The sequence below is a fragment of the Lissotriton vulgaris genome, chromosome 7 (genome assembly GCF_964263255.1).
Source record: "Lissotriton vulgaris chromosome 7, aLisVul1.2, whole genome shotgun sequence".
NCBI lineage: Eukaryota > Metazoa > Chordata > Amphibia > Caudata > Salamandridae > Lissotriton > Lissotriton vulgaris.
In genome coordinates, this window is record NC_141695.1 from 1,351,612,713 (window position 1) to 1,351,626,967 (window position 14,255).

The following is a 14,255-nucleotide window of genomic DNA, read 5'->3' on the forward strand; positions in this document are numbered from 1 at the left end:
ACACTGTAAAGAAGCGTTCAGAATTCTTAAGCATGATATGAGTATTCTGGTTGTCTTCTCAGTCGCAGGTTTTTTATTTTCTGTATGGTGCACTCGTAGGTTTTTCTTCAAATTCCCTAGGCAGGCGATAGAAGCTCCTACAATAGAAAATTGACTATTTCATGGTTATCCATGGCACTTCTAAATCTTTAGCTTCATTTCACTGCTTAGAGGGATCAAATCTAATGTGTGAACCATACTTACATTTTTAATATAACATTGTGGTAATCTTTTTATGTATTCTTTTAGCCTAAATCTATTTATTTATTTATTGCTTGCACTATGCACTTTCTATAGATTAACTTGTGTCACCAGTTTAGTACATCACCACCAGATATGATTAGTTCTCCTCCATTTCTACAGAACACTGAAACATTTGGGAATCTCTGTATTTTTATTGTACGATATCAATGTATATAGTGACGTTTTTTAACTCTTTTTTCTTTTAATAATATGTAAATGTATTATGAGGGTATTCTTTTTCTTTTTTATTCTATTGTATGTATTTTATTTGTACTTTTGAGGTCATATTGACCGAAATAAAGTTTATTAAATGGAATGTTTACTATTATCCCACTTATTTTTAGAAGTGGTGGGATTCTGTTTAATAGAGTCTTTTTCAGGACCTTCACACAGTTGTGGTTTTTAACTGTATAATTCTATTAACTTTTGTATGTTATTAAGTAATTCCTTGTCTGATATTGATTCAATGTCAGGGTCAGGTGTGCAGCGGGCTAAAATCGGCTATGTTGCTCCTCGTCTACCTAGTAGACTGAGCCTGGTAATATGATTTTAATGTTTTAGGGCGCCTTTAAACCAGAGATCATGCTCCTGGTATGTGAGTGGAATTTCAATATCCTCGAAAGGAATATATTCCTCAAGTGGATCATCTTCTTTGTAGAAGTGAAACAAATGTGTTACTGGATTTGATTCTGGGAATACTATCGATGAGTAGAATACCTCTGTCTGATAAGATGCATGTGCCTCTATTACAAAAACTGCTCTACCACCTCTTGGTGTTAGGCCATGTTTTATAAGTTTTAGAGTGATGGCTCTCCTTAAATTTGGAGGAATGATTATAGCATTCTCATTGGTTTAATTGAAACCTGTATAATTTAAAGCTGCTGCAACCTTGTCGATTACAGCTCCACCAGTTTCGGTGTTAGTCTCATTATTAGACTTTGTTTAATAAAAAATGCAGAGCAAGCCTCAAGGGAACAAAGATAAGGTGCACAATATTTTTGGAACACTGTATCCTTCAACGTTGAACAAACCAAACAGCTAATACAAAGGATTTTTGTCCTACTCCGCTATGGCGGATATTATCTCTACCCACTCCAGACGTCTTATGGAGTATTATGAGTAGAGGGTCTCTGAGAAGAGTACATTAAACTTAATACCTTGTGTGTGCCAGCTAGCTCAGAGGTCACTAGAAAGTTCTCGAATGAACAAGAAGGGATTAGTCTCTGACAACCGCGTAAACATGACAACGTTGCTTCCCTTGGAATCGGAACAGTTCTTTCTCAGAATCGTGGAAACAATAGATAAGTTTCACTCAGTCAATCGTGCATGCTTCATTTCTACAGAGTTACACAGAAATAGATAGACGGGCGTTTCAATAAAAAGGGTTTATTGAACAGTCTTATTTCTCGTGCAAGAGATATGAGCTGCTACAATAGTAAGACAGAATGCGAAGTTTAATACGTACAGCATTAGCAGTAAGATAAAATAATACTGCAATAGAATGGCTTGTAGCTATGCCATCTATTCCTAAAAATACATACTTAAATAACACAGGCTAACATGTAAATACTCATCTGGTGCTCCTAGCTAGTTCTACCCCAGTGTACATAACCGAAGTGCAGTACAAGGTAAGAAGTAGGTGCTGTTTTCTAAAGTATAGTTAGCTATAGTTTAGTTTTGCCAAGAGTTCCTGTAGGTTCTAGTCTGCTCCATACCTTAGAATGAAAGAGGTTGGAATCTCTTTCCGGGTCTCGATCTCTAACACCTCGCAAGGGCAGTCAGAAACACTGGAGCTGGATTCTCTGCAAGGAGGATGACAGCGTCTGGTCAGTGCGTCAGGCGGGGGCTCGAATTCCTTCCGAACTTGCCGTGGCGAGCCTCGTAGCCGAGCCGTGCAAGTATGCAGCCAAACCGTGGTTTGCCATGGCAGATAAAGGTAAATTTATACCTTGAAGGTGTTTAGGAATGCCAGTATTAACGTAAAAGTCGGGCAGAGGAACATCATGATAGGTAACTGTTGCGCTGTACAAATCTAATAATAAATAAATAACCCCCTAAGGAATAGATGTTCATGCATAATAAATGAGTTCTTAGAGAAATCAATAATCCAAGCAAGGGAAGTCCTAAAGGCTTAAGAGTCTTTCTTTCCAAGAACTCGTTGTGACGTGTATGGGCGGATGTAGGTGACCATGCCTGTATTTGGTTAGCATGGATAATGCCTAAATAAGGGTTGGATTACTATGCCTAAATAAGGGCAATGTGAATTGTGCCTATATAAGGGCTAAATCGGGAAACCTATATAGGGTATCTAAATCAACACCCAACAGAGGCGCATATTTCAAGATGGCTTCACCGTTCAGCTGTTTCCCACCCACATGGTATAAACTGAAAGTTCAATTTTCCTGAATGACTTCTCAGTGCAAGTAGCAGGAGGTAAGTAAGTAAATTCATTTATTGTGTAGTTAATAAAAACCATTACAAAGTTAAAATACGTCATTTAAAATTGATCAGTTTACGTGCTTGATTCAAAATTAAAATCAGTATCAAGTTCATGTATAGTTCGAGGTTATTTCTTGGCTCTGTACATTAAATGTTCTTTTATGCTCAAACTTCTTAATAAATTTGACTGTTCTACAGATCAATTGTGTGTCCGCTGTACACAGGACATATATTATAGCAGAGCGGCAAGTACGTATTCTGTGCTCATTAAACTTGGCCTTTAACCAGCTCCGACGTTCCTGATCCAAAGCCGGACAGATGCAAATCAAGTGCATAAAGTCTTGTTTTCTGGCACCTCATAGGTCACACTCCTTGGTGCCTGGGGTCCTCCAGTCCAGTCGTTCAGCGTTGGTTGGAAAGCTGCCCATCCTTATACTAAGATATTTTAATTTGATGTATAATGGAAAGGCAAGCCCTAGATAGGCCACTGGTTTCGGCTTGTTGTATGATTGAAGTATCATCCAGGCATGTGAGCAGTGGCTAAGGATTGACTTATCATTAATCATAGAGTGACTGTTTGCCGCCTTTTTAGCTACCAACTTGAAAGACGATACAGGTAGCTTGGTGTGCCACAGGGATGTTAGTTCGGTGGTTTCTAGGGAGATTTTTAAAAACTTAGTGTATAGAGAATCTGGGCTGTTTTGCATTGCTTCCCACATTGCAGAGTTAATTTCTTTTTCCCTGTGCATCCAGATGTCATACCAAAACTTGACAGTCTCATATTTTGTTGGCAGTTCTTGAGACTGCAGACCGAACTCGAGCCGAACCTGTGCCGGTGAAGCATTACAGGGTAAATTAAAGATTCACTTGTAAACACTCGTTTGAATTTTGTCTGGAAGATTGGCGCTTCTGCCGTGATGTAACACACTGCCATAAGATATTGTTGGAAGCAGCTTGGCCTTGATAACTGTCAATAGGGGACTGAGTAGCGGACCTTTTAATTGCTTCGATAAACTGTTTAAAGCATACAACAATGCTATTCCCTTCTTTTCGATGTCCTTAAAATGCGTAGAGAAATTGAGGCGCCTGTCCAGTTGTATTCCCAAATATTTATAGCTATCAACCTCTTCCAGTTTTTTATTATCTATTATAAAGATTGGCAATGCTTTACGGCGGCGAGTTATTACCATGATCTTTGTTTTCTTGATATTTATTTCAAGAAGGTTCTGTTTTGTGTATACCGCTAGTTCGTGCAGAAGGCGTTGCAGGCCTACTTTAGTCTGGCTGAGAAGGACAACATCATCGGTGTAGGAAAGATGTGTTAACCGTAAGATTCCTAACCGGCGTGGGTGGGCATTAATCCCATCCAGTCTTGTGGTCAGGTCAGCCATAAATAGATTGAAAAGATCCGCTGGGCCAAGACGCAGCCTTGCTTTAATCCGTCATAAGTGGGGATCTTCCTGGTTAACCGGCGCCCATTATCGATCTTGACCTGCATCCAAGTATCCGTATACAGGGCCATTATAGGATTCAGTATTGTGTCTGGCAGACCCTGCTGCTTTAGCTTTGACCAGAGTAGCTGTTTGCTAACACGGTCAAAGGCCGCCTTAAAGTCAACAAAGCAAGAATAGAGTGCTTGATGGCTTTGCATGCTTTTTTCGGCGATCATACTTATCGCCATTGCATTAGCCATGGTGCCTGTACCACGACGAAATCCTGTCTGATTGGCTGGAATTTTATTTTTGACTTCGGACCATTTTATGAGATCAATTAGCACCAATGACGCATAATATTTTGCTTCAGCGTCTATAAGTGCTATCAGGCGGTAGTTGGCTGGATTTTTACGGTCTCCCCCTTTATAGATCGGGTTTATTATTATTAGTAGCAGGAGGTGTGGCATGGCGAGGCAAGGCATTTAACAGTTGGAAGGGAGCGAAGCCACACGCCTCCGCAGTCTGTTGTTGAACAGAGAAGGTGTTCCCACAACAAAAACACCCAGCAAAGTCATCAGCCATTGCAAGGATCTAATCTGTCACCATGGTTTGGGTGAGGCAGCAGGCCTTCAAGACTGTTGCCATGCTTGGCAATGTAGGATCAGCTAGCTTGGGATAAGGGTAAGAGAAATTAGTTGAGGTTTGTAGCATTGCACGTTCCTGCTGGGGGGCTCAAGAGTGGTGTTCCAGGTTGTGCGGCAGAACAGGTTTAACATGTTTGTTGAGTCATAATTTGTAGGAGTACTTGCTGAGAATAGATTGAAAGTAGCAGTTATTGAGCAATGCCAGCGTTAATTCGAAGAGTATTGGAGTGACCGCGGAGAATGTGAAACCACTTTCTAGGATTTAGCATGCAGCTGTACCAACACTGTGCTTTACTATCCTTGCTCTTACCATTTGTCCCAAGTTGTGTAAAGGTTATAGAAGGGAGTGGAACAGGTATTGGAAGGACAACCCACTGTTTGCCTATGATCAACAAACTTCTTCTGTGCTGTCCTGCTGTTATTTGAGTAAGTACAGTGTTTCTGATTTGATCCATGTGGTTGCCCACTCCAGGATAGTGTATAAGATGGTGAAATCACTGACTGAGACGGAGGATCCATGCCCAATATTCTGAATCTGGGCTTGCGCACTCCATTCCAGCAGAGTGAGTTAGACACTCTGCACGCAAGCACCCAACATACATTTTAAAGCATGTTTTTACTTACCTCAGCCGCAAGGAAAGGTCCCATTCCAGATAACTGTGCTCCATTTCATTACACTAATAGCGAATAATACATTAGTATTCACTATTAATGTAATACAAAATTGGCAGAAGACAAAGACATTGGAGCAACCAACACCCATAAGGGTGATTTGGTCCTGTGTTTCCAGCACAAATTTTGCCTCCCCTGAGGCCAGGGGTCGCAAAGGTAGTGCCAGGGATGCAGGGGTCAGAGCTGCGACCCCTGGCAACCCCTAAACGAAGTCCAAGAGTACAGTTATCTATACTGAGGCAAACGCATAATATCAGTGCCCTTCACCTTCCACCAATCCCATTAAATTTGAAGGTTTATATAAACGATGTTTCTGCTGTAGCAAATATATATGTGAATTTATTTTGGAAAAACATCACCTCCAGCATATTTATTTGGCACTGAAATATATAAACACCGATAAGCACTGATGTACAGAATTTGCGAAAACACTGGCAATTGCTCCTATTCGTTTAAAGGAAAAAAATACAGTAGGGAAAGAGGAAACCCTACTTGAAATTAATGAATGTAGATAGATTACATGTCCAGTGGATCGTCTGCCATTGCTCCTCGCGGTGCTTGGAACGAAGTGGAAATGCTGACCATTTTTCATGTGCCCGGTTTATAAACTTATTGATCTGTTATGAAGTTGACACCCAGGGACAGCAGGGCCTCCTTGTAGTGTTTGTTACTGCATCCAATTTCCAGCACAGGATGACAGAATACATACAAGAAGACACATGCTCAACAAAGGAGCTCTTTTTCATCTGTTGGCCACTACTTAAGCATTGCAGTGTCAACCTGACATTGAGAGCAAGACCCATCCAGAATGACAGGAAACAAAGAAATTACAGTTACATAGGAGACCCCAAACCGATACAAAATATTGTTGCCAAGAAGGTACGGGAGAAACTATGGATTCGTAAGATCAGCCCCTAATGATGTGGTATACACGACAATATCGATTCCTCCTGATGTAGATGGTACCCCCTGGGCCGTGGGACTTGATTTGTGTCCTTATTTTTTTTTATAAAACCTAGTTGTCTAAGTCTTTCTGCAATCTGTATATTTAATACATTTTTAGCACCGGCTTTAGTATTTTTATCTATTTATATTTTATGTACCTACATATCAGGATATTCAAATCTATTATGTATGAAATGGATGTTATGTCTGGATTTTATTATAGTATGTATGTCTTTTATGATGAAAATTCGAAATAAAGACTTATTGACTTGAGAGAAACTATGGATCTGTATTTCAATATGTTATAAAGCGTGAACAAGAACTGGGGCACCAGAGCGCTGGACTGTACCAATTACCTAGAAGCAGAGGTTCAACAAGATAATAATAAACACAAAGCTGAAGGAGACGCCCGGCGGTGACCCATGGGATTAAGGAACGCACGAGGACACACAGGTCATTATAATGGGATTTCCATGGTACCTTCAGCAAGGACAGGGACACAGTGGGAATCCCCACTGAGGTGACACAGGAAATTTTACATAATACAAGGGAGGGGAATGCAAAGTCATATTCAGTCCTGAGGGGAGAGTGATAACAGGGGCGGCTCTAGGCTTATGGTGGCCCTGGGCAGGGAGCGTAGGTAGGGGGCCCCGGAAGAGGGGGTCTGGGTGGGGCGGAGCTCGGAGGCCAGTGAAGAGGGGGGTCAGGGTGTTTGGAAGTGGAACAGAGCCGGATGCCGCCAAATCCCTGCCACGGGCCGCCACGCAAATATGTACCCATCCTCAGAGGATTATTATATTAAGGATATTTATTGGAATGGCGGCCCCTGGGGTTTGGTGGCCCTGCGCAGGTGCACAGCTTGCACATGCCTAAGGCTGCCCTTGGTGATAAGCTTGTCAGGACGTTATCTGCACGTTTTTCGCAATTACTCATGTTTAATGGCTATAAGGCTATAAAACCATAACTTCCTGTCCCCAGGTACTACTTTGTTGTAGGCAGTGAGAAAATATTAGGACATGCAATCTGAGATGAAGACATTCTGGAGCAAAGCGGCAGAAATAATCCTCATTATTGTAGTTGCTACATGGTAATCACGAAAGGCCTGCAGGGTACTTCGACTCTCCAAAAGTTGACTGCATGCCAGCAACAGAAAGAAGCTGCTATCTTTAGCACGATTCAAGCATTATAATGAGCACCTCTAGGGAAATTGAGGGATTAAAGCTGAACATCATTCAAACATTGCTTGACCCTGGCATGGGGTTTATTCCTGTCTTGGGGGTGCAGGCAAAACAAAACGTAATCCAGTGACACTAATAAAAATATGAGGTATTACGTAAAAATTACACTTTTTTCCCGGAGTTTTATATAGTGCGAATTTAACCGAAGCGCTTTACATGAGCACCAGTTGCGTCACACAAGGACACATTCATTTTTGTTAGTTACTCAAAACAGAGCCAATTGCCTCTGAGGCAGACAACAAAAGGAATTTTAGGCCAGGAGCGCAACAAGACCTGAACTTCGGGGTGGGGCTAGAACTAAACAGTGTTGGTGGGGCTACCATTTCGCACACTGGGCACCGAAACCACATTAGAATACACCTTTGGAAGGCCAATAGGTTTTTGTTTAATGCGCGAATTCGTGTAAAAAACATATGCCTGTGCCTGTTCTTTCCTGCAGTAGCACATTAAAGCCAGATCTTTTTTTCTACCCGAGACACTGAGCACTACTGGAGCTCAGAGAGTGTCCACCAAACCTGCAGGCATCGCATGTCGGCAAGATGGTTGGTACCAAGCGAGCTCTGTGCGTGTTGGAAATAAAAGTACTGAAGGCTTACTGGAAAAGTGCATTTTCTGATTAAAAGTGCCATGAACTGCATGATCGTAATATGCTTCCAAGGAAAAAGAAGATTTGTGTGGGTGAATAGCTCAATATTTATTTATACAGTTTTATATAGCGCAAACTTGATTCCGGAGGATATCGGAGAGCTTCACAATTTGAAACTTGAAATTTTGAAAGACAAACCCAAACCTGCAATTCCATAGACTCGACTGACCGCCAGAATTTCGAAATCGCTATACACAAAGTGCCCCCACACACATTGAGAAGTAGACTTGAGGTGTGAAGAATAAACTGAGATAAAGAAAATTGTGGGAGCGTCTTTCTAGCTGTCACAAAATGAGCTGGGCTCACCAACAGCTCAAAAGGAAAGGGTATCCACAGGGAATAATAAGATGGGTAACTGTTCACAATGTAAAAGCATGCACATGTTTGTATTTCTGAGATGGCAATGACCAAGTGCAGCTAACAATGGATGGTCATTGACTGGAATTCAAATTGTTGAGGCTTTGTTTATTTATTTATTTAGTGTTTTATAGGTCGCAAATATGATCCGTTAGGGTATCAGAGCGCTTTACAGAGTTAAGTAAGATGTTTACAAGATAATTTAAGACAGACAAAATCATGAGAGCATTTTGCCATCAGAAGCAGGCTAATCCAAGAGGGAATAAGCAACATGGGTACAAACATTAGCGGGAGCAGAGACCGATTGTACAGCACTTGACTCTGCCCCATAAAGTGAACAGTGAGGTACGAATGAGATAGAAGGAAATAGCAACTGCCATGGTTCAAGATATTGCATAGGCTACATCAAGGAAGATCAGATTTGCATACATATGTAGAGTCCAAGAAGAGCTGCATGTCGCTAGGCAGCAAACAGTATAAGCTCTGAGAATGTTAAGGAAGGAATTTGCCCATTCGGAAGGTCTTTGCTTTCTTTTTTAATCTAGCCAAGCATAGTATTCTTCTGATGTGGGGCGGCAGCGAGTTCCAGATTCTGGGTGCAGTCCCAGAGAAGGTTCTGTTGTATGTTTTCTTCTTCCGGAAGAGGGGAGGTTTCAGAACAAAAGCCCTGGCGGACCGGGAGTGCCTGTTTCCTCCGAAGACCACGAGATGTGGTTGCATTTTTTTGATCCTGTTAGGTGTCTTGCAGCTGCTTTGAGACAGAATTTAGAGGAGCCGTTGAGATCTTGGTTAGTCCTGTGAGGGTAGAGCATCCGTACTCGATCCTAGAAATAACTAGTAGCTGAACTGCCATTTTAAGGTCAGATGTATCTAGGAATGGTTTTAATTTTCTCAGGTAGCTCAGGTGAAACCTTGCATTTTTGGCTAGAGTGTTGATCTGGGCTCTCAAATTTAAGTTCTTGTCCAGTGTGATTCCTAGTGATTTGGCTGAGTCCACTATGGTCAGGGTGCAGTTCAGCACGGTGATCAAGTTGGTCCATTCTCGAATGTCAGTTGAACTTTTAGGGGGGAGATTAGCAGGAATTCTGTTTTTTTTGCGCATTGATCTGGTTGCTAGCAAGCCATTGCACAGTTAGCTTTAGAGCCGCATTCATTGTTTTGATCTCTTCTAGAGATGAGATTTTGATGTAAATCTGTGTGTCATCGGCATACATGTGGAAAGAGAAGCTGGCGCTGCGCAGAATTTCTGCTAACGGTTCCAAATAGAGATTAAAAAGCGTAGGGGAGAGAGTTGGACCTTGGGGTACTCCGATTGTGATTGGATAGCTTTCGATTAACTAAGAATCTTTGGGTGCGGTTACAAAAGAAAGATTGAAACCATTCAAGGACGGTCCCCCTTAATCCCATCCTGTTTTCAAGACATTCTAGTAACTTCTCATGGTTGACTGTGTCGAACACCGATGATAGGTCCAGAAGAATTAAGAGACACATTTTGTGCTGGTCTAAGGCTAGGAGGGCGTCCTCTACTACGTGGAGAATAGTAGTTTCAGTGCTGTGATCTGGCCTGAAGCTTGATTGGCATACGTCTAGCAGGTTGAATTTGGCAATGTGTTGTCTAAGTTGCTGTTGCACGCATTTTTCGAGAACTTTAGCTAGAAGTGGAATATTGGATATAGGTCTGAAGTTGTCCGGTTCAGCAGAATTCTTTTTAGTTTAGGCGGAGCAAGAGAGTCAATTATATCCAACATTGTTGAGTTGTAGTGCTCTGTAAGATCGCAAAGGTCGGATAGCTTGGGAGGAGGGGGGAGATCTTTCTCGCATTGTTTTTTGTGTCCCTAAGCCACATTTTTGGTTTCACTGGTTGCACTGATCTTTCCTTAAGTAGACCCTGTATTATGGTATTGTTTACCTGTCACAAATAAATTCTTGATAACACAATAGGCAATGGTGAGCTCAGTGGATTCGTGTGATTCTGTAGCTGCTGAGTTTACAGCATAGTTATGGATTTATTGAATTTGCCACATAATTTCCAAAATAGGCAGATTTCACCAAAATTCTTATTTCTAACCCAAAAAGATTAAAATACCACCAGAGAAAAGTGCCACATATTTGCATTTTTTGTTGCATCATTTTAATAACCTAGGTCCTGCAAGCTGCATAATCCTAGTAGCCTGGACAATGTAAAACCTTTGCACAGTTGTAAAAAAATCTGTATTTCACATGTAACAGTGAAATATTTTCCATATTTCACTGTTGCTTTGAAATATGTGAGTTTACCACCACTGCGTTTTGTGCAATAAAAGCACTAAACACGGCAATACCTGCATTTTTACTTGATGATTTTTATCACTTCTCAATAATCTCCATTGTAACCATTAGTGTGGAGCAGAGATCTTGGTGGGGATGAGTATATTTTTTAATGTGGTATTTTCTGTCATCTAAGTTAGTGTTCAAATGGTTGATGATTTTTTTTCCAGTTTTTGGCTCTGTAATACTTTCTTAAAATGGCTAAACACTGCCATGAGAGTAATGAGGCTATATTGTAAATTTCAACTATGTAGCCAGTTCTCATTTTGTTAGCTCTAAAATAATTCAATAAAATACACACACCTAAGCCAAACTTTCACTCAGTCACTGTTTCTTTCTCTCCTACTGAAAGAAGGTTAGACAAATATGCACAGATTTAAATGTGTGCATGCTGCACCACTCTCAAAGGGTTCCTGTAGCTCCAGCCCGTGCACAACGACTGCCCCTTCAGACAGTGCGGAACTCATGTTCCTTCACCCGAACAGATGCCTTGTGCACTCTCGTAGGAAAATGGAAGTACAGTTAACAGTATAGCGGAGTATGCAGAGTTTTTGTCCACTGAGACCATGATTTGAGGGCACCATGATTAAAGTCCTTCCCTTTGTTAGTGGTGCCTCCAAGCCATACATTAAAGATTAGCGCACATGCACTTACAGAGGCTCTTGCAAGAAATCCCTCTTATTGTACCCTTGAAGCTGACGCCCCCACAAGCTTGATGCTTTCCTCCTCCATCCATTCACTTAGGGGTTTGCCAGCTTCCACCACACCAGGGAAGTGAATATATAAAACGCAAAGCTCCTTCAGTATGTGAAGGGTTTACGTTTGATGTTATATGTGAAGCACAATTTAAAAATTGACTAGACCTCCTTTTACATTTTTAAAACATAGCTACTAAGTGAATCTGTCACATGTGCAACACCTTCACTCCCACCCAGTGCTTGATTGGTTAAATACAAAATGTGTGATGGTGACCAAAATGTTTCTTTGGAGATTGATATCAGCACTATCCACAAACAGCACTGCCCAGTGACACAGTGAATGGCAGACTTCTTTTAAAGGGAGCAGAAGGAATGGCTGAAATATGCTGTAAAGTTTGTTTAAGTCAATGTAGTCACCGCCTCGTGCTTTCACACCCTCAAAATGCTCAATGTAATCTTCAAGTGACTCCCAGTCGAATATAGCACCTTACATCGCAGGCGTTTACAACGCATGCAATTCAACACGGTTGTTACAACGACCACGTTGTTATTTTGCCTTACATTACAACGCAAGTCGTTACATCGACATGCTTTAGGGAGCGTGCTGGACTTAGTAATAATATAATGTACTTTTCCAACTCCAGTCTGCGCAACAGTAAGGAAGGTATTGGAATAGTAAATTATACTATTCCTTAGGTTAGCGCGCCCCCTACAGCAAGTTGATGTAACGACTTGCGTTGTAATGTAGAGCAATGTAACAACCGCATTGTAATCGCATGCGTTGTAACACATGCAATGTAAAGGCTGTTTCCCCTCCCAGGCAGCACATGCAGGAGGGTCACCAAGACCCTCATCATTAGCAAGCTGGATCATGGCAATGCACTATGTCGAAATCACTGTCTAGCTCTCCCGAAGACTTCAGACCATAAAACCCCAACAGGCAGACTTACACTTAGGCTTTCCCCTGTGCTCACATCACCCCACACTGACAAAGACCTCCACTGTCTCCCCATTCACTAACCCACACGCAACACACTCACCAGATACTTATGTTCAGCCAGAATGCTGCTTGCATACATCCCCCAAACATAAATAACCAGCTTTCTCCTAACCCGTGGCCACAGCCTAGAATAACCTACCCGTACACATTTGGGCTGCCTTCTCAGTACTTGAGATCCACAAGAATCTGAAACATGGCTCTTTAACTAGACAAGTCGCAGTCACGGCCGACACAACCCCTGCTTTCTCAGCACCAAAATACTCTCCAGGGTGAGCTGTGCACTTCACAGATACTCTTAAGATAACATAAAGTTTGCCTCAGCATTATTGTTGTGGTGTTGTTCATGCATCTCTCACTCTGGTGTCTCCTGTATCACACTCCATCTCTGTTCTTTTCCATCTCAGTCACACTCTCCTCCTTTCTTTCTCTCCTTTCTGTCCATATTTGCATACATGCCACTTAATTAAATTGCCAAACCTCAAAACAGAAATACTAATCATCGCTGAATTACCGCCACCTAACATAAAACTGTAAACCTTCTTTTTGACTTTTTCCTTCTTTATACCCACTCCCTCCCCAGAGTGCCCTTCCCCCTCCCCTCAAAAACAACCTACCCATCCCCTCCCCGTTTCCTACCAAAGGAACCACCCTCCCCCAACAGCTGCCATTGGATATGGCAGCTTACGTCTGAACGCACCACAAAGCCAGGCCCCCAGCTGGCCCCTCACAACCAGAAAAGAAAGGGTTATGAGCAGACTTAGACCATTGCTGCCCCCAAAGCCACCCAGCCCCAGTCTCTTTATGATTCTGATCTGCACCTCCCCATCCCCTTTTGCCGAAACACAAGAAAAAGAAAATCAAAAATACGCCATGGGCAGCTTCATCATGTCTTATTGAAACAAGCAGACCTGCCGAGTGTGCATGCCTTTTACCATGTACTTAATGCCAGCATAGCCTCCAGGTCCGAGACAAAAAATAGTGGCTGCCCATCCTTAATAACCTGCAATCTGGCAGGTTCCTGCAGAAACACTTGAGCCCCTATCGCTTTAAGTGGGTCAATGAGTTGTCTCATTTTTAATCTTTTTTCCATAGTAGCTTTGCAAACCAATATTGTCTGGCCTCTGGAGTGAAGAGGAAAGGTCACTTTGCTTGCTCAGTGCTTCAAGATTTCCTGGTACAACTGACCATCACGCACCTCCTGCTGGCTGAATAACTAGAAATTTTATTCAAAAGCTGAGGAAACTGCAGGTAGAAGTATCCATCAGAAGGAAACATTACTTATCTTCTGTAATGCACTTTCTAGGGGATACTATATCTACCTAAAGATTCCTCACTGACTCACCTAATGTTTGAATGCCAGCAGCATTTCGGGTAAAAAAATTTCATGAGCAGACCTTTAAGCGTAAATTGATAAATTGATACTTGTATAGCGGACTACTCACCCGCAAGGGTCTCAAGGCGCTTGTACGAATACCGCTGTGGAACCCATCCTGGCTTTCCTTGTGAGGCGTCCACTCCTGGGCACCCCCAAGGTGGAGGCCAGGCATCCTTAGCGTTGTGGGGGCCGTTGTGGAGATTAAGCAAGCTATTGCCC